We start from the raw sequence: 22,168 nt of genomic DNA on the forward strand, positions 1-22,168 counted from the left end.
GGGATTTTTTTCGGTACACGGGAATGCTGGACTTGTTAATAGCTTGGAGATGGCACAGTGGTGCTTGAGTGCGGTCACAGGAATTAGCGGGGAGCACACTCACTTCAGCACCAGTGTCAACTAGGAAACGTTGACCACTGGTTGCATCTGTGATGTAGAAGAGGCGACTGTCGCTGGCTTGGGAATCGGTCGCCGCCGCTAACGATCCCCCGTCCCGTTTCCCGGCCAGCCGCAAGGACGGGTGCAACGTCGCGCCGCTGCACTGAAGCGGCGATGGTACCAGCACAATGAATCAGGGGGCTGAGGTGGCTGGCGCGTTGTGCCTTCCTGGCGAAATACTTGCGGAGACGGGGTACGGCGAGAAGGGCAAAACCGGCGAGCTCGAGGGTTGCGAGGCGGCGGCGAGCTGTAACCAGCCGAGGCGACAAGCTCCTCCAAGTTTTGCATGCGCTCTCGGAGAGCGGCGAGGTCGTCGGATAGCGTTGAGGGCAAAGAAGTAGCAGGCGCCGCCACGGTGGTATGGTCGGAAGATTGAGCGGATGCCACCGTGGACAAAGGCGGATGCAACGTGGCGACTTCCATTATCTTGTCAGCATGCGCGGCCAACGCGGATAAGGGAAGGTCAGAAGCAGTCGCGAGGATCATCTGCACAGAAGAGGGGAGCCGTCGCAGAAAAAGTTCCTTCAACAAACGGGAGTCCGTGGCAGAAGGTGCGTCGCCGAGCAGGGTTTGCAGTTCGTGAAGGAGCTGCGAAGGTCGACGGTCACCCAACTCCTCTGCAGAAAGCAGCCCCTGGAAACGCTGCCGTTCCGAAGGGCTCGTGCGGCTCAAGATGGCAGCCTTCAACGTGCCGTAAGGGTTCGTGGTAGGCGGGTTGGCAAGGATGTCACGAACCTCGACCGCGATCTCAATAGGCAGTGACTGTAGTAGATAGTTGAAGCGGGTCTCTTGCGACGTGATGTGACTCACTCGGAAGCTTGCCTCGGCTTGAAGGAACCACACGTCGGGGTGCTTAGCGCTGAAGGGGGGCAAACGGCAAGCGACGGCGGAGATGCCAGGTGAAGAGGCAGCGGAGGACACAGAAGGACCGCTGGCGTCGCGGGGAGGGTCCATTCTGAGTACGTGGCTCCGCTGCAACGTCCGGGTCACCAATGTCGCGACGGCGACAGAGAGAAGCGAAGACACACGTCTGCACGCTACAGCGCCGTGGACCCAAACTGGGGTCCCCGCTTTATTCCACGCTCGTGCCCAGCGCGCACCGCAAGCGCGTGGTCAGCACTCGCCACTCGTGGCTCAGCCCCAGCGTCATCGTTCCTGGAGCGTGCCCGTTTGCGGCAGCAAACGACGCAAGCTGCTGGGGCGCCGCCACAATATAAAACACTGCTTTAACAGGTGACGTGCCCTTTGAAACCTGAGAAATTCTATTGCACACTCCAATCTAAAGTAGAGTAAATGGTGAATCTCATGTTTTGGAACGGCTCGCTTCCTTCGTCAAGGCCGACTGAGGACACGTGCAGCTAGCGGCATATTCTACTTCGTGAGTGCGGTCGTCTTCTCACAAAGCTATTCGCTAGGAAGCGCGGACCGGGCGTATATACAGACGGTAGGTAGCGATTAAGGATTTGTAGAATTCGCTGAATGTTCCACTAATCAAATAGAAGCCTCTTCCTCCAGATGGTCTCATTCTCGAGGATGGCCGTTCCGGCGGAGTCAATTATGAGGTGGGATGCCTGGCAGTGCTCGGCAATGGTGCTAAGCTCCCTGTTTTGTGGCCCGCGTACAGCGGGACCCAAGCCACCCCGAGAAGGGAACTGTGTTGGTTCCGAAAAGCCGTGTTTTTCCTTTATTGTATCTTGGTTGGAGTGCGAAAATATACTTTTTATTTCTGACTCCCCGACCAGACACACATCTGCCATATTGTTACCTTCAAGTCTGACACCTGCTTTGGCCTATAGCATATTCGCCACGCATTGAATAGCGGTTGGCACGTGAAGGCACCACAAAGTGTGCCAAAAAATCTTCCTTGACGCCCTGCGCATTCTCCTCCAGAATGAGGTAAACGCAACGACCCGTCTGTCCAACTTAGAACTCTCCACAGGTCAGGAGGATTTCATACAACTCCTGTCACGTAGCCCACAAAGCGTTTTGTACGCTTTTGTGGTATTTTTTCTTGGGTACGTTGCCCCCATTTATGCGAACCCATAGCCGAGACAACTCCTTTCGAAGGGCCTAGCAGAGCTCTTTTGCTCACACCACGAAGCCTTCTTTTACTATTGAATTGTCTTCTGGCCTCCCTCAAACTGTCTTGAAGGTGGAAGCCGAAACGCTTTTCCGAAAAATTCAAACGCTGCAAGAAGAGGCGTTCAGGGCGTGAGCGAAAGGGCTCGCGGCCAGGCCTAGTGTTGTGGCTCACATCTTGAAAGAAGTTTTAAATAGGTACAACATGGCCGTCGCATAGGGCCTTTGAAGCGTGTTGGCGATAAGCCCGTTAAAAATGAAAGCCCCTATTTTAAGAGAACCAAGGTTAAAACTCGCGGCTTTCCCCGAGTGACCTGAATCAAAGCGCAGATTTGAAACTGCTAAGCTAGTGTCTGAATGGCGCAGTAGGATAGACGTCTGCTACATGACGCGACCAAATCAGGTTTGATTCCTACCACTGGAAGCATTTTTTTCGTTCCTAAAAACGTTTCACGTTTCGTTATCGTCATTATCATCATAAACCCTCCCATTGTGTAAACTTGACTTTCCAACAGCGCGTTTTCGCGTTCAGCATCACCAGTGGGGCACAGAGAGCTTCGCTTTAATTATTCTCCCGAACTTGGACAATTCCCACTAGCGACCATTTCGTCCTCTAGGCACCATGAAGTGCTGTCCGATGTATACGGCAAGCCGTTTACACGTTCTCTGTATCTCTCTCTCTCTCTCTCTCTCTCTCTCCCTCGCATGCCTGCAGCTTCAGAAGCTGAAGCTTCATAGGGGCCTGCAAGTACACCATCGCGGGGAACCTGCGCAAGCTGCAGCCGCTGAAAATCGCCTGGTCTTCCGCTCTTTCAAGTTCAGCAGCGCCGCAATCAGGACACCGAAATCGCCACCGCTGCTGGAGACGCTCTTAGTAGCCGCTGGAGTGATGATCGTGACGGCATCGTTGTACCATCGTGACTTGTGCAATTAGGCGCTGGTGTTCGAGTTCGGTTTCAGGAGCTGGGCTTTTTCAAACCGGCTTTTTTTCAACGGTTGTGTCCTCAGGCCCCGTCCCTTCCAGGCAGGGGTAGTGCACTGCTACCGTTGCTTTCGCCGTGGCCACATGAGCTCTTCATGCCCGTGCCCAACACCGGATCCCAATCAGGTCGAAACTACTCCACCTCAACAGCCAAAGTTTAAGTGTGGTCTTTGTCGCTCTGACGACCATGAGATCACAGATAAAGGCTGCCCCACCAAGAGCAAGGCCACGCGTGCGAAGCGCCGTGCATGGCGTGCTCGTTCCCAGCCAGACCCAACCTCAACGTTCAACCGTTTCGACTGTTTGGCGGAAGAGGATGAGGATGCAGTGGAGGAGGAGGAAGCTACGGAGCCTCCCTCGCAGCCAACATATCGAGACGCTGTTCGTGGTTTGCGCCGTCGCCTGAAAGCTGTTTTTGAGACGCCCTTGTCTCCTGCGGAGGATGAGCTTGTGGCCGTAGACCAACAGCTGGCTTTGCTGCAAGTTGAACTGAAGAAACTCAACACGCGAAGGTCTCAATTAACACGCCGGCGGCCGAACTTGCATCAATCCGCTGGAGATCCACCACGTCCACCTCGTGCATTCTCCAAGGCTCATCAGCACGCCCCGTCTACGACTGACCTTCCCTCACAGCCTGCCCCCTCTACTCTGACCCACAAGGAGCTCCTCCAGTTTGTGGTGCACCAGCTACAGACACTGGTTTCCGTGCTCGCCGCCCAACTTCGCTAACCAGTCCGCTACCATGCCTGAATCACATCAATATGTCGTTCAGTGGAACTGTCGGGGTCTCTCTACAAAAATTGGAGAAATCCGTGAAAGGCTACGTCTGGGGAAACTTCATGCCTGGGCTTTCTTGCTTCAGGAGACGAACTCCCTCCCCCGCTTGCCTCAATTTACGGCGTATGCTGAGCCGTCCATTCCTGATCGGCGGTGCAGCTCAAGTTCTACTCCTCCGGGCAAGGCGGCCGTTTATGTCCTATCTCGGTTTCCTCAAAACCCCATCCCTCTAAACTCGTGGTGTACAGACTGGCAGGAAGTGGTGGCGGTAAAAGTGCAGCTCCCGCGTTGTGCGGTAATACTGGTGTCGTGCTACGTGCGCCCTTATAGTGGTCGTGCTCCCCGCTTGCGGCTAGGTTGGCTTACCCGACTACGGCGAGCTAACCCTGGGTGTCCCATTCTTGTGGCGGGGGACTTCAATGCTCCGCACTGCGACTGGGGATATCCGTCTTCAAGTGAGCGTGGTCGAGTGGTTTTGGAGCACTTCACCGATGCCAGCTTTACACTTTTGAATGACATTACTAGCCCAACACGCCGGTGTACCCACGTACGGATGCCCCCCTATTCACCTGACTTGTCGTGGTGGCTGGGTGCACAAACGGTATCCTGGCAACGTGAAGCTGACTGCTGGGGCAGCGACCATCACCCCATTCGCCTGGGCCTTATTCCAGAGTCGACGGGTCGCCTTCGTCGCCGTTGCACAGTGGTGAACTGGGACACCTTCCGTTCCACACTGAATGCATCCTTCTCGGAGCCCATCCCGGATCCCACCGCTCTTTTTCGGCGTGTCCTCATGGACTCCTCTCAACATACGTGGGTGGAGGAGTCCCGCCCAAAGCCTGATCTTCAGCTCCTGCAGCTTTGGGCTCAGCGCAAGCAAGCTGAATTAATTTCCGCACGGGATCCTTCGTCCCTACCAGCCAGGCTTCAGTATCAGCGCCTTACCGCTGCTGCCAGGCGGCACGAAAAAAGACTGTCGAGGCAGCGCTGGCTTGAGTGGTGCGCCTCTCTAGGCCCATCTTCCTCAACGGCGTCTGTCTGGCGCACGTTTCGCGCAATGGAATCGGGCAGTCGGCCTCCAGATGCAGCTGCCAGCGCTTGTATTGCGTCAAACAAGGACCCGGCACAATTCGCCCCCGACGTTGCTCGGGCCTTGTTTCCTGCATTTGACGTTGTGCCAGTTGCCATGCCGTCTCCGTTCCCCCTGCCTAACGGTGTTGGATTACGGCCTACTCATGAAGCCGTTTTGGGAATCCAGGCACCGTTCACATTTGCTGAATTCCTGGCAGCGATCGATCACGCTAAACAGCGGACTGCTCCGGGTCCCGACGGCATAACTTACGAGGTGTACAAGAACATCGACTACCCAGCCCTCGTGCCGCTTTTGGAATCGGTTAATCAGGTGTGGCTCTCCGGTCAACTACCTGACTCTTGGCTTCGGGCGGATATTGTTCCCATTCCAAAGCCCGGGAAACCACCACATGTACATCGGAACTTGCGCCCCATCGCCCTGACATCGACGCTGTGCAAGTTGTTAGAGCGAATGCTTGCAACACGGCTTCAGTGGTGGCTTGATACCTTTCAATGGTATCACCCGGCGCAAATTGGATTCAGGCCCTATCTCGGTACTGAGGATGGGTTGGAATACCTCTCATCTATGGTTTTAGTTGGAGGCCGATCACGCCGTGTGAGATCTGTGCTCGCCATGGACATATGCAAGGCGTATGACAATGTTAGTCACGCTGCCATCCTACAAGTTCTACATGGCCTCCACCTTCCAGACAAAGTCTGCGATTTCGTCCGATACTTCCTTCAACACCGTTCTTTTTCCATCCGCATCAACGGAGCAAGTTTCGGTCCCTTTACACCAGTCCGAGGCGTACCACAAGGGTCTGTTTTGTCTCCGCTTCTTTTCAACATCGTCATGTTGCCGCTAGCTTGGCACCTTGCTTCAATCCGAGATCTATATTTCCTCATGTACGCGGATGACATTACGGTGTGGTCAGTGCATCCAGACCTGTCACGACAAGCTGAGTGTCTCCAGCAAGCACTAACAGACTGCCAGAGATGGTGCGAGTATGCGGGCCTCTCTCTCTCGCAAGAGAAAACTGCTTTACTTCCCGTGGCCAACGCTTGGGGCCGCCGCCTCCTTGCAGTGTCTCCCGTTTCACTGCAACTGAATGGGAACGACATACCCGTGGTTGACCGTCTTCGGGTCCTAGGACTAGAAATATCGGCATCAGGGTCAGCAGCTCAGTGGCTCCGATCTGCTCGGCAGAAAGCCGGACAGATGCTCCACCTCGTTCGCCGCATCGCTCAGAAGTCTGGCGGGGCCTGCTGGACTGTTGCCCGTCTCCTAGTGCGCGCCGTACTACAGCCACGGCTTGTGTATCAGGCCCAGTTCCAGCACATGACGCAAGCGGACTGGGCTCGGCTTGAGGCCATCAAATGGGCCGCCATGCGCACCATTACTGGCCTCCCTCGCATAACACCAATCCCGCCGCTACAAGCCGAAGCCCAGCTAAACACCCTAGATGAGCTCATCCATCAGCGTCGTTCCGCTCGCCTGCTAAAGCGTGGATATGTACCGGAGGCAGCGGCTCTCGCTGCGTATATGGGCCACGTTCCTGATACGATGCCAGCCTTTTCTGCGGCTAGACCGCCCTGGCTCTACCATCAGGTGACGGACAACAAGCCTCTGGCAAGGCTACATGTCCGAACCTCTGGCCTTCATCAAGCTCCGGATGCAGCCCTCCTTCATGTCCGTCACTGGGCGCCTGCGACGCGGACACGAGTCATACAGGCTTTCGTAGACGCCGGGGCACATGACGGCCTCGTAACCACAGCCTTGGCTTGTCCCTCTCACCCAACCTTAAACCAGTGCTGCGCCTACGAGACCCTCCGACCTCTCCCAAGCCTGTTGGCAGAACTTACTGCAATTCGGGATGGTCTCCAAGCGCTCTCATCGACTGTAACTACCGGTGTGAAACTGGAAATTTACACGGACTCAACGACGGCGATACGTGATCTACGTCGCGTTGCGCGTAGCACCAGCATGTCGGCACGTATTCACGCGATCCTGGACACATACCCATGCCCTGTGCGTGTATTGTGGGTTCGCCGGGACATGCTTCCTGCCCACATAGCGGTGGATCGCGCCTGTCGCCGTATAGACCTACAAAGGCCGCTGCCACTTCTTCCGGTGTCCACCCGAGAAGAACTGCTGGTGGAAAAGGAGAACCTCCGCCGCGCCACGCGTGCTTTACTTCCACCGCGTGGAACCGACCTCCCCAGTGGGCTCGCTCGCTGGGAGGAGGTCCTGCTGCGGAGGCTTCGAGTTGGGGTGGCATTATCCCCAGCAGTGACCCACGCTTGGCCTGCCCGCTATCACGCACCGTTTGCGGACACCTGTCCCTTTTGTACGGTCCCTGCGTCTGAAGCCGACACGAGCCACCTTCTATGGACCTGCCCTGCCCTTCAAACCTCTCGCCTGCAACACCTCCGGGGCACAGGGCTCCATCCTGGGAGACCCCCTGATCTACAGCGGTGGATATGGGGGCCTCAGTACCGGTCTCTGTTGACGTTTCTGCGTGAAACCAATGTAATGTTGTATATATGACTGTTATGCCGTAAGGCAAACTCTCGCAAAAAAAAAAAAAAGGAGCTGGGATGTTGGTGGCTCAGTGACCTTACTTTTTTCATCTTTTCTGGGAAGACATTTGCGTAATACTTTCTTGGGGCTTATTTAACGCCCAAAATACATGTATTTAATTGTTATCGCAGTTGGCGTGTTCACACATTGCTGCAAAAGGATTTCGGAATTCAGGTGTTATCCAGGTAGCAAGAATGGGTTAATAATGTTGCGACTACACGACTGGTAGCCATGCGGTATATTCGAGAAGTTGCCATTTGTATTGAACATGTTTTTACTAGAGGTGCCTTTACCCGTACTGAATCTATCTGAAATATTTCCTGGTGTGGGGATCACGCGTATGCGGGAATTTCGAGCAAAAATTTGAGAGCTCAAACTCGCTTGTCAGTAGGGAGCCCTAACTAGGCACCCCTCTACATACAACACGAGAACTATTATCACCTGTCGGCAAAGGCTATTTAAAGCCGAAAGTTATGGCTTTCGGCTTTATAAGCAAATGGCCATGAAAACAAAATGCAAGTGGTGGGCATTCTATCTTTAATCTTTTCCATTAACATTTAGGAATAGAACAGAATAACGCGTCGTCGTTACTCCCACTGCTCTCGCACAGCACTGAACTGTCCTGCCGTGAGACCCTGCCCACAACGGGTTCGAGAGCGAGCCACGACTCTCGCCGCGTGTGTACGTTGTCAGTCACTTCACAGGGAAGCAATACCTTCCATAGTACAGGGGTTTATTACGCGCATAACCACGATACAAACGCTACACTGCACTACGCAACTAGCCCCTGGGGTATACACCCGTCAGCGAGTGCCCAGCCCGTAGTCGGGCAGCAGTTAGGGACCGCCGGCGTTGGCCGGCCGCAACGCTCACTGACGTAGGGGAAGGGGGCTCTCTGTGGCCGCTACACATTTCAAGCCACTGGACTCTACCGGGCGGCATCGGCGCACGTCCGCTGACCTTAGACAGCGCAACCGTTACAGCGCGGACGCTGGGGCAACCCACCAAGGAGTGGAATATGCCCACGGAGACTCGCCCGGCATCCTAGATAAACGCACTGACGCAAATCAAGGCATACGCAAATTGACACGTTGGGTGCCGTGACCCACGGAAGTGGGATACAACGACAAATGCAGGAAACGGCCAAAAGTGGCCCAAAGGCACTTACGTACCGTGCGATCGCTGCGCGTCCCAAGGGCGGTCTCCCTGGGAGTCTCCTGCGCGCATCCCCCGCCGCCTCGTAGGGAGAGGAGGGAGGCGCACGAGGATCGCCCTCGCCCCACCAATGAGGATGACGTCACAAGCGCCTCCTCGCCCCGATTGGGGCTCTGCCTCCACAATGTTTGGTTCAATCAAAATTGCCGACAGATAACAATGACACCAACTTTTATCAAACTCTCCAAACAAACAGTGGAGATAGAAAACAGATGAAGCAGGGGCGACATCTTAGCCACTTTTTCGGTTGTTTCTCTATGACGTCAAAATATTTTGTTTGTACGGTAAACGGTGCTCTGTGTTTTTAGTTGTGGCCCACATTACGTCACTCCAGCCCACGTTACGTTAGTGTTGAGCAAAATGTGAGTTTTTTTATGATTTTTTGCGTTTTTTATGGTTTTTACGTTTTTAATGATTTTGTGCGTTTTTCGCTTCAAAAATTTCCTTATAATTACGATACCCCCTGTCCGTAATGTACATCCTCATTCAATGCAAGGCACTTGACGCTACACGACGCAAACACTTCAGAGAACTCTACAGAGAACATGTTCCTCTAGATCCGTCACACTCTTTAGGAGACGATGCCATGTTTTCTGTTCAGCGCACCTTTAAGTTTCCGTCAGAAGTTCACTTCTTACAGATCATCTCATACCACCCATAGTTTTACCCGTGGTCCTATACACTAGCCACCGTATTTATCTTTTAGCCACTCTTGGTCTTCACCCTGCCGCTGTACACCAGCCGCACTCATAGTCTTAATTTGAGTTTATTTGTGATCTCTCTAACCAATTTTAGTTGCCCCCTATTCATCAAAACATTTTTTTGGTGCTCTAGGCTCTAGTTGGCGTTGCGGCATTAACATTCAAACATCATCATCTCGATAATCCCTAATGCGAAATTTGAGCACAGCGCGAAGTTCAGCCTTTAAGGGGACGGTGCATAGCTGCTGCGTCTCAAGAAGCGACTACGTCTCCAGCGATCGCACGCTCGACGGCACGCGCTACTCGGGCTATATCTCTCAACGCGCCGCCGCCGCCGAGCATGTCTCGTGCGGCACCGACATGATGCCCTCCGCCGTCACTTTCGCCGTACTTTCCCCCTCGGCTTGCTGCTCGCTCAATCTTGACTTTCTCTTTTGTCCCCTCCGTTCGCTCGTTTGCAACGAGGCCGACGGCGACGCACGACGTGAAACCACAGGAGCGGGCGCTTCGCTATAAAAAACGTATTGCGAAGCTGGAATGGAGTTTAGTAAATTGCCAAAGCCTACTTACTTCAAGTCGAACGGAGTTGCATTTTTATGGTCCTTTCAAAGGCCAACTGCACTCAAATTTCACCTCGGCTAATTCACTTAGAACATGAAGTACGTACAATCAAACCAACTTGGATATGATTGCTAGACGTGGGAAGTGCGTTATTAATTAGAAACGTTTAAAGTACCTCCGCCGCAGGCGACGGCACCCCTGGCAGCGGATAGCGCCAACAGCCATGAAGTGTTAGTGACATTGCGGCCAGCACGGAGCTTTCTCCTACGGCGAACCAGACGAACCGGTCGAGTACGGCTGGGTGCGCTTCTCCTAGGGCTGCGGTGAACTGGAGCGTTGCGCGCATACGTTGTATTCGTTGAAAACTTTAGCGGTCAATTTCTTCGCTTGGCAACGCTGGAAACGGCCACAGACATGGCCGATGCGTCACGGACACGGCGCGGCTTGGGCCACTGCGACCGCACGCCGAAAAAAAAAAACATCGGCTTGCGTCATCTGCTCCGTTCGAATCCGATTCTGAACGGTGGCTTTAACAGAGATGTTATTAGAACTCGAGGCAATACTTTGCGTTCGGTAGAGTTTGTAACGTGAAACACCGTCATGTGTTTCACAGTCGTGTTTAGCACATACAAGTACCGCCATCCCGCGGAGCCCGACGTAACGAGTGACGGCGCACTCGCACGGTTGCATGGAGGAAAAGAGGGGTGCTTCATCTGCGGGCCATGCGCACAACGTCGCTTAGCAACAGACGCTTGGCCACAGATATGGCGGCGCACTCTCAATGGTTGCCTGCATGCATTCCACGCCATTGAATACCGGCTATACGTTTTCCCCGGCTGACCGCCCGTGTTCCGCCTCACGCTCGTCGGTTTGGGAAGATAGTACGTCACTTCAGCGTGGCCGTAATAGCCACGCTCTTCTAAATTTCCCTTCCAAAATCTCCGTATTTTGGTGGTCGTTTGCGCCGCGCATTTCACCTGTCATATTTTGTACCTTTCAGTCTTTTTAGGCAGACTATACGGAAATAGCGTACTCGATAGGTTTAAATAGTGAGCTGTCAGCGGCTGTTGCTCAAAATATTGCGCTGCTGCTGCTGCTGTTGTCAGGCATAGAAAATGGCGGCGTTTGTAACGAGTAAAGACAAATTTGAGTATGTAAAGGAATCAAACCCTGCACCCGAGCCGAGTACTGTACCGGCACACTATATCAGCAAGCTGCCGGCGGCGGATCCCGGCAAAGCTAATGAGATGGATAACGAATGGCATGAAGTGTTAGATTAAATTTGGCAGTGAAATTTTAATGACATTCCACGGGAATGGCACTCCGTGATTGAGTTTGGTGAACACATTACCGCAAGCTTTGAAACGTAACAAAGAGACCCGTCAGCAACGACCCGTCACTAAGAGCTCTGTATCTAAAAGACTTAAGTAAATCCCTAGCCTTCTCTCTAAAATTTCTTTATAACGCAAGCGAAGAAAAACACCACCTTCGGAAATCTCCTCCGTGTTTGCTGCTATTTAGATATACTGATTTTCCACGTCTTGGTTAAGCTTTTGATGTCAACTGAAGTCACCTGCAACAGTGATGCACATTCTTAAACGAACAAATGTCGATTGGTTTTGTTTTGAAAACTCGTAAAAGGGACAAAAGAATTACTAACGCATTCACATCATTATCTCACAAGCATATCATCATCAACTGACATTGGTTTCACGGTTAGACTCGCATGGCCAAACAGAATTCTACTTAAAGCTAATTTCATTTGCTTTAAAGGACAATAAATTCGCTGTGTGATTGGGGTAAAGTCTTATCGCGTGACATGTGAACGTGAGCGCACGTGAGTAGAATAAGGGCGCCCCATCCACGAACAACTGGGCACTCGGCGGCTGCCTGGGCCAAGGCGGCTGATTAACGCCCACCACTCCGCGTTCAATAAAGTATCGGTCTTTCTGATTTCCCGTGCTGTTGCTGTTGCTGTGACTCTTTTTGGATCTTTCTTATGGCTCCAGTCCACGCGGCCTCAAGTGTCGCCAGTCTGCCTGTCCAAGTCACTCGCTCTGAAAGACGAAAAACGAAAGCGAAAAGCACGCAAACAATACGTAGCAGTAAACAGGTACGTGATAAGGTTTGCCAAGGAAGCCATATTTTCGCTTTCAAACCGCATGAACCTACTAGAGTGCAGCGAACATCTACCAAATATTTTACAGAACCGACAAACCGTAAGCTTTTATACTTTATGAAACATTAGTAACACCTAAATTTGAACATGCATCATCGATCTGGGATCCTCAAAATATTTAACTAGTTGACGGCATCGAGGCGATACAGAATCGTTCCGCTTATTTTACCTTGTCGATCTTTCTTCGTACATCCAGCGCTACCAAAATGAAAGCTAATCTTCACTTACCCGCTCTTAGCGATGTAAAATTTCTTGCCTTTGCATTCTTTATAAGATTTTTATTGTATTCCCTCCCTCAGCAACATTCCCTTGCAGCGCTCATCGTACATATTGACACGACTGGTACGGAGTTATGAAGTGATGTTATTGAAGGCAGACACCAAGTTCTTCTGCCTTCTCCCCTTCTCCTAGATGCGCCATAGCATGGCACTTGTCTTGCCAGGGCAAAATTGGCCAGTGGAACTGGCAGCTCACCGTGACAATTTCCTTCGGGGCAGAAGAAGCAACTCGAGCGAGTCACAGGCTACGAGTGTAGCACGGCTTAGGGCGAGCAACAGGAATTACTTGCGTTTTGCGGGAGCGGTGATCAAAGCTCGTTGCTTTTACTGTTGCGTGATTCACGTCACTTATCTGACTAACTCCTATGAATGGGCTAGATTACGTAGCCGAGAACAGCTGGTAGAGACCACGCTTCCACGCCGTAGTCCCCAGCCCCACAAAGTCGCCGGGAGCGCATACAACTGGTCGGTGGCGTCTGTAGTAACGTGTCTTGGCATGAGTTTGGGATGAGAACAAACGCTGGTGGGCGAGTTGGCGAGACTCTTCTCTTCGACAGAGAGTTGCAGCAATAAACGTATCGTCATGATTCGAAAAACGCAGCGTGGTGTCGAGAAAAATGTGAGGGGCACGTGAATACAGCAGAAATAATGGCGAATAGAATAGAATAGTATAGAATAGAATAGAATAGAATAAAATAGAAAAGAACAATGTTTCACATCATTTGCATGATGCAGGAGACCTGCTGAAAAAGCTGAAAGAAGTCAGCTTGACAAGGCCGCAGGCCCCCTTCATGGGCATGATACATAAAATTTTTGATTGCATGATATATAAAATTTTCATACATGGGCATGATACATAAAATTGCCATGACACACACTCAACAATAAAACAGCATTTTTTTCGAAACAGAAGAAAAAATACGGAAGATCACTGTACACATAGTGTTAGACACGCTTCCAAAAATAATCATTATGAGATTTCTTTTATTACATATCTGCTGCTGTTACCGCGCGAACCCAAAATTACCATATTGACAAGCATAAAACAAATTATTTATTACAATGAACAAATTAACACCTCTAATAGCCAAAAGTGATGAATTAGCCAATAACAAATTGAAAGATAGGCGAGAAAATGCATGTACTGCATTTTGAACTGGTCTCTTAATGCCATAAAACTGATGTTTTGAAGCTTGGCGTTTCTAGCATCTAAACTGTTTAATATCCAAGGTAGGCTGTTTTTTAACATTGCCGTATCCAGTAGTTTTGTGTTTGGTTATGTTATTGACGTACTTGATAAATGGTAGCACCGCACCCCCTTTTTTGTGAGAGCAGGCTACTTACATGGCGAGCATATTCGTCAACGTACGTTTTGTGCATTCGGTGAGACCGTTAGTGTAAGGGTGCTAGAGTTTACTGTGTCGGCACTTAGATCAACAAAGCCGGACCCGTTCTTCAACAATGTCAGCAGTGAATTGTCGTCCTCGGTCCGTAATAATCACGCGAGGAGGGCCGCGACACAATATGATTGAGTGCAGAAAGAACCGCGCAACATCATTGGCTGTTGCTGAAGGGAGAGCCGCCGTTTCAACATATCTGGTCAAGTAGTCGACACAGACTATGAGCCAGCGCTGGTTAGTCGATATATTAGGAATACGACCAAGCATGGCAATGCCAACTTCCTCAAACGGTACGCTAGGAACTTTCTCCGATTGTGGAAGGCCGGGCGAAGAAATTGTCGGATGTTTGCGGCGTTCGCAGTGCTGGGCGCTGGAGACATACTTCTGGGTCTCTTCCCATTCTTTCAGAAAATACAAACGTTGGCGAAGCCCGTAGAGAGAACGGGTGAATCCAAGGTGGCCTGACGTGACGTCGTCATGCATTGCGAAGCTTCCACGGCACATTGCGCCCAGGAAGATCTGAAGATCTCTCAAAGTCCGCGGTTTCTTCAAGTCGCGGAAAGCGGCAATCTTTTGCGGTTCCGGTCGTATTCCATGATTGCCCACAAGAAAGCGGAGCACGGAAGTTTGCCACTCCTCAAAGTCACACTTTTTTTAATTTAGAATAAGGTCAGCTTCTTTAATGCGGTTAAGCACTGTGTCGGGACGCTTGCTGTGCTCTTTGAATATCCTGCCATAGATAATCACGTCGTCTGAGCAACACATGCAAATGTCTTACTTCAAGCCGCGCACGACAGTGTCCATGGAGCGCTAAAACGTGGCTGGAGCATTACATAATCCGAACGGCATAACATTCAATTCAAACAGGCCACCTGGGGTTACAAAAGCTGTCCTCTCTCTGGCGTCGTGATGATCTGCCATAGCGAGACTGCCGGTTGAATGAGCAGACAAATGACGCAGAGTGGAGGCATTCGACAGCATCAACTGTTTGTGGGAAGGGATAAACGTCCTCCTTGGTGACAGCGTTGAGCTTGCGGTAAACGACGCGCAATCTCCGGGATTTGCGTTTTTTTCTCACCAGGGGATGATGGACTCCCAATAGCTGATGGACTCCTGAACTACAGCTTTCTCAAGCAGTCCCTGACTCTTCTAGTTGATTATTGCTCGCTCAGCGGGCGACACCCGGTAAGGCTTCTTGCGGATGGGCGTTGCGTGACCTGTGTCAATATTGTGGGACACTGTAGATTGGGGTGGAGCTGAGGACAGCTCTTCGTGCGCAAAGTCGAACTCAAGTGTACGCCGAGCAAGAAATTCTAGAAAGGCATGCCCCTCTGATGACTGGAGGAACTTTTTAATTTTGCTTAAGACCTGGGTACAACAGTCCCGTTTGATTTTGCTCGTCCTCGAAGACATGGAAATGGCCCCAGTTGGTATGGTAAAATGCCAAGCATGCCGCGCGAGCTTCACACCGCAGGAAAGGAGCCCTGATTCCGCCGAGGCGTTGGCAGTCCAAACGTGGGCGCAACCATATTATCCTTGTGAACTTGCGTATTATTAACCAAAGCATGCGGCAGTGTAGAGCTCGGGTTCAATTAAAACGTCGCTCCCGCACGTTGTTAAACCAGAAGACGTCACTGCAACGAATGCAGCTGACATAGCAAGCAAGTGTTTGTCCGTTGTAATGCAAAAGACACCGGTGAAAATGTGGTCACAACCATCCAAAGAACTAGGCAAGTCGAGTAGGCGCCAAGAGACGGGTGAAACGGGCTCGGCAGAAGCGATGGTGGCGACAACGAGTTGGAAACGGGTAGTAGTACTCTCGGACTTTCAGGCAGCTTCAAGGGCCCAGAAGGGAAGCCCCGCAGCAGCCGCGCTGCCTATCCTTGCGAATACCGAGGACACACAATAAATGTACCTCGTCTGGACACTGAGAGAAGATAGTCTCGGGGGGGGGGGGGGGGGAGTGCGCTGGTGAACGTTGTGCTGTGAGAACATGCTTTCCAGGCAAATTCGCCAGGCGACGGCTTCCTGATTACAATCTCCAGAAGATAGGATGACATCACCGCAGTTTCCAACTTTGAAGTAGCATATATCCGTCTCCGTCCGCAAACTGAGCTGACAAGACGGGCGTCTGCTCAGGCGATTGCAAACAACCGCCTACCCAAATGGTACCCTAATACATGAGGTACATCCAGCAAACAACGACTTCAGAGAAGTACTGTTCTCCCAATACTTTGTAGTTCATGGTTTGTGAGCTCGACGGCACTGACGTACCATGTTATTCAAGTCAACCAAAGAGCAGACCAACACCTATCTGACCCACGACAACACTGAAGAAACCCATGGCTGCTGAACAAAGCTAGGCTTATCGCCAGGTCCCATGGCATGCAGGAGTAAGCTTGCCACCCTACCGCGACGAGAAGGAAGTCGTATGCTCCCCGCAATAAACATTATTACTATCACTACCATACGTACCGCTTAGCGTATGCGTCCCTGACTCTCAGCGAAGAGAAGCTGCTGGGCTGTTGGTGCTGCCAAATACTGCACACACTGGTTGACGCGCAAAGAGCAATGACCGCACTCAAGCTTAGCATCATGCGAATAATGCCCTCAACACGACGTCGAACGCGGGTAACAAATAGGAACACACATACTAATGTAACTTCGCAGACTAACAGTACCATGCCTTATATAAGATACCAAGAATTACACAGCTCAGAAAATAGATAATGAGTAATTCACTGGGGTCTTACAGCAACCGGCATAAGTAGTCAGCTGTGTATGTCCTTGTTAGCCGGTACAGTAAGCGGCGCTGGCAGTAACAAAAGGATTTTGTCCATACAGCATGTGCACGCTGTGCATCCCCTTTGTGGCTCGAAATAAAGACAGCAGCGCGACTGGCCCCTTTTGTTATAAAGAAAAGCCTGTTGGATAGTCACATCCGGGAGACGGCTGTTGGTGCCATTAGGTTGCCTCAACAGCTTACGGTATACTGTCCCATGCAAGTTTTAAGCGCAAACTCGCGGATATATAGCTTTCCCTTATTTATAGTGCTCTACCGGCCTCAAAAAGAGACGTGTATAGGAGCGGGAGGGGTGCTGAGGATTGCTGTTTCTTTTTTTTTTACTTCAGCCTCTAGATGGTTAGATTCGTGTTCGGTATTCTATTTTCAGATTAACGTCAGTGGCATGGACACCACGGCACGGAAATCGGTCTCAGAAGCAGAGTCGGAAAAAGCCCCTTGAGATCAGGAGGAACTCAAAGTCTTTCAAGTGCAGGACCGCTTCTAAAGAATAAGCCAGTAAAAAAGTAATCTAAATTTGTTCCCTGAACCAAAAAAATGCATGTCGTTAAAGGAGCCATGAAGAGAAAACACAAGTTTGGTTCATTCGAAAGATTGCCTCGTTAGAACCATAACGACACCACTTATAACGCAAACTTCGCTCAAATAAGCTACATAATTAGGAAAAACGGGAATGGTCATGCGACCCACCAGCTCATTTCCCGCAACAGAACCTATGCCGTCACATGGGCTAAGCTCTGCGATTGGCGGAGGCCGGCAAGAGCAAACGCATGTTAGGCAGGGCTTACAGCTTGCATAGCGAGCTAAATGCCCGTGAAACATACTGCACATTCTTTTTATGACAAAGAACGGTGGAGTAAACGGTTGAAGGTCCGAACGAACTCGCAAGCGTGTGCGCCAATGCGTACGAAACCAGCGCGCCGGCCGAGCTCGACATCTCGCCGTCGCGCAGACGAATTTTCGGGTTCGAGGCTCTTCGGGGCCAACGAACCGTTCCAGCACGCACAGCCGCGACCTTGCTTCGTATCGTAATCCCTTCACAGGAGGTTGGCCGTCATATCGCCAACCAGCAAAGGTAAAAATAGAAACGAGGGGAGTAAGGAACAGCAAGAAGCGACGAGATAGTGCCAGTCGTCGCGTAAGTTTCGAATGGTGTTGGTTTGCTGCTGTCGTTACGAGCTCGTTTCCAGTTTACAACCACTGAAAACTTCAGTTTGTTCAGTTACGGCAGGGACCCTTACGTTAGCTCACTCCTGGAACATGCTGGCGCTCGTTGCCGACTTCGTCAAATCGCTCTGACCTTGGGGAAAAAATGCCGTAAACACCGCGCATTGACGCTCGTATCTTTCTGGTCGAAGCAGAGAGCTCGCGCGAACGGCTTTCCATACACGACACCGGCCAACTGGCATAAGTGATACTGCTACTGAAATTGAACTATTATTAACCGTAATCAAAATACGGCACATACGTACCAGTCTATATTCGTCCGTCGCGACGGGGCTGACGAGGCAGCGGTGCCGACGGCTGGGCGTTCGTCTGTTGTGGCTATCGCGGAATGGTCGCTTTCCCGTCCACCGCGTATCCCACAACTCTTGCCGCTCGTGCACTTAGAAGCATTGAGCGTTATTGTGGTGTGAGGTTGTTAAATGCAAGCCCGAGCTCCTCGGCGAGAGTTTTGTTCTCCGGATCAGGCGATTCCATGACTAGGGCTGCGGGTGCACTAGGTTTTACTAGTATTTTTAAAATGGCCGCCGTCTCGATCGACTCCCGCGTGTGGGTGCTATATGGAGTCGACATACTAAGTATCTGTTTCATGGACCGGCTCTATGACGCCATTGTACACGTCACGGAATGTTCAATTTTAGCGGGAGATTTAAAATTTTGGCTTAAATTGCCTTATTTATCAGTGAATAAAGCATCATTTGCTTCCGGGAAAGCGCTTGGGGTACTATAAAACACCTAATCTTTCGAATAAAACAAACTTTTGTTTTCTCTTCATGGCTCCTTTAAGCTGCAGAGAAATATTCCCCAAATGCATCAGTTTTTCTTCTTTTGAAGTGTCGCACCCTTGAGGTTCTAAGAAAGGGTTTTCTTCATGCCTGAATTGTTGTCCGTGCAGCATGGTGGCGGACCAAGTGGCAGCTCTCAACTCAAGGCTTCCACCTCTCCCCCGACCACTAAATCGCAACATCAAAGTATGATACCGAATGGGGACGCAGTTCAGAGGAGGTAGACATGCGGCAAGTAACGACAGAACAAGAAGGCGCTGAGAGAAATGCTAGGGGGCAACGCACCTGGTGAGGATCAGATAACAGCAGACCTCTTGAAGGATGCCGGGCTAATTGTAACAGAAAAAGTGCCGAACTTGTACACGCAATTCCTAATGACCGAGGGTGTACCGGAATCATGGAAGGACGCCAACATCAACCTAATCAATAAGAAAGGGGATATGAAGCACTTTAAAAATTACAGTCTGGTCAGCTTGCTGTCAGTCGTCAGCAAGGTACCTACCAAAGTAATTGCGAACGGAAACTTTGGCCTTCTTAGATATCAGTCAACCTAATGAAGAAGCCGGGTTTCGTAAAGGGTATTCAACAGTGAACCATATTCACACGATCAATCAGGTTATAGAGAAATGCGTGGAGTATACTCAACCGGTATGTATAGCCTTCATAGATTGTGAGAAAGCATCTGACTCAGTCAGAACCTCAGCAGTCTTACCGGCATTGCGGAATCATGGTGTGGATGAGCATTACGTAATAACACTAGGGGATATCTACAATGGGTCCGTGGCTACCATCGTCCTCCATAAGGAGAGCAGTAAAATATCTATAAGGAAAGGCATCAGACAAGGAGACATAAAATCCTCAATCTTATTCACAGCATGTTTACAAGAGGGATTCAGAACATGGATTGGGAACAGGTGGTCATAAGGGTTAATGAAGAATACCTCAGGAACCTCAGATTTGGTGATGATGTTGCCTTGATAAGTACCTCGGGGGACGAATTGCAAAGCATGATTACCGCACTTGCCAAGCAGAGTAAAACCGCAGGCATAAAAATTAATATGAATAGTACGTAGTCATGCTCAATAGCCTCGCGAGAGCACAGCGGTTTCAGATAGGTGGGGAGGCAGCGGAAGGGTTAAGCTAACATAAATAATTAAGCCACGTAGTGACCCCCGTCCCAACCATGACGCAGAGATAATTAGAAGGGTAAAAATGGCGGGGAGTTCACTGGAAAATCATTCTCAAATAATGAATGGCAGCGTATTATTGTCCCTGAAGAGGAAAGTGTAAAATAGCAGCACATTACCTGTACTCACCTATGAGGCAGAAACTTTGAGGCTCTCTAAAAGGGTCTAAATTAATTTGAGTATGACTCAGTGCGCAATGGAACGGAAGATGATAGGTGCAACGTTAACGGACAAGAAGAAAGCGGAGTGAGTCAGGGAAGAAACGCATGTTAGGGACATATTAGTAAGAATTAAGGACAAATGAGCGTGAGAAGGAAATGTATAGAGACGGCACGATAACCGTTGGTCATTAAGGGCAACAATGTGCAGCCCTAGAGGAGCCAAGCGTGGTAGAGGGCGGCAGAAACTTAGGTTGGTAGATGAGATCAAGACGTAATCCGGGACAAATTGGACGCAATAGAACAGGGCTCGAATAATTGGAGATCTATGGGAGAGGCATTTGCCATGCAGTAGGCGTAGACAGGCTGGCGATGATGATGATGGCAAAAAGTTTGCGCCGCTTGCTCTTCTGGTGCAAGGCCAAAGAAACAGCAGAGCTGGCGGCCCCTCGACATTTGCAGCTCACACGGCCGGACATTTTCAGCTCACGCGTATTCCCAAACTTGCCGCGGAGAGTTCTTCATGGCTTGCAGGCCCAGATCCTTTTGCCCGATGCCTTCTAGATATCTCCCAAAGTGGACCGCGTTAGCACGCGCTGGAACCGGCGGCAACCGGCTTCGCTAACTCGGCGTCTGTGATCCGCAACGGTGGCTCAGTGGCTAAGGCGTTGAGGTGCTGAGCACGAGGTCACGGTTTCGATTCCCCGCCGCGGCGGCCGCTTTTATGATGGAGGCGAAAAGCAAAAAACGCCCGTGCGTACGAGCTTTCGACGCACGGTAAAGATCCCCAGGGGGTCAAAATTAATCCGGAGCCCTCCACTAAGGTGCGCCTCATCGCCAGCATTGCGTCGGCGCGTTAACCCCTACAATCAATCAATCAAATTTTTGCTATTGTTCCCGCTACCAAAGTCTTATGTCTAGCTCTATTTCAGCTATGATGGCACACTGCTTGGTTTAGGCTAACATTTACTTCCAGCAAGAAAAGCGTATGGTAGCCGATCAACAGTTCTTGACGAGATAAGGGCGAAGAAACCACCACCCGTTACAATTTTTGAGCCGCACCACAAATGCTGCGCTGAACTGATCTACATCGGGCACGTTGGAGAGTTGCATATTCGGTAAACCACACAGAACACAAGGCACAAGGGTGTTGTTAATTATCCGAAGAACGCAACCCCTTCTGTCCTTCGTTCTCAAGTGGTTCGTTGAGCGGTGCCAAAAGCATCCGGGGACTCGGAGCAGCTTGGGCCACCACTCGCCTGTTTAGAATCAAATTCAGCGCAATTTCGCCTGTCGAGTTCCTTCACTACAACCGCTACGACACTCGAAAAAAAAAAGATTTGGACGCGATCCGGCGCGGTGCGAAGACGTCAGGTTGTACAAAGTGGGAAAAAAATCCGCGGAGTACATCAAAGAATGCGCTTCGCGAAGAACCAAAAATTAAGTAAGGTGTCTTCATTCCTCCCACCGCTTTGTTGTCCGGGAGCGGCGCTTGGTACTTTTGCAGTACCGGGAAAACAACCAGTTCCAGTACGGTTCTTGGTACGTCGTGAGCGCACATGCCCTCACGCGCACGACGCGATTTCGAGCGCCTGTGACCCCATGATCGGGCCGGTTGACTACAGAGTGCCGTACGGGAACGTTTCTCCGCGGTGGTTTTTCTGTCTAAAGACAGCTATATTTCCCCCGGCAAGTTTGTGTCGAGAACTTCCTTTATAATGCTTCTTATCGGGAAGGATATGCACAGAACATTTGTTCAAATTTTCTAGTTACCGGGAGCACAAAAGACGAACCTAATTAAACAAAATATCCGATTAATCAACTTAGACAAAAAAGCGCCAAAAAAAAAACGATACGACAGGGAGTATAGACAAGCACTGAGCTGAACTGCCAACTGGCGCTGTTTTTTCTAAGTAGCATCATGCACCAACTAGCCCGTCTCAGTGCACTTGTTCAATCCGATGAATGTAGGCAATTCCTCGATAAATACGCAATTATTTCCGAACCGGAAACTTACCATCCTTCATT

The sequence above is a fragment of the Haemaphysalis longicornis genome, unplaced genomic scaffold (genome assembly GCF_048455015.1).
Source record: "Haemaphysalis longicornis isolate Haplotype H1 unplaced genomic scaffold, Haemaphysalis longicornis Haplotype H1 scaffold_8, whole genome shotgun sequence".
Lineage (NCBI taxonomy): Eukaryota > Metazoa > Arthropoda > Arachnida > Ixodida > Ixodidae > Haemaphysalis > Haemaphysalis longicornis.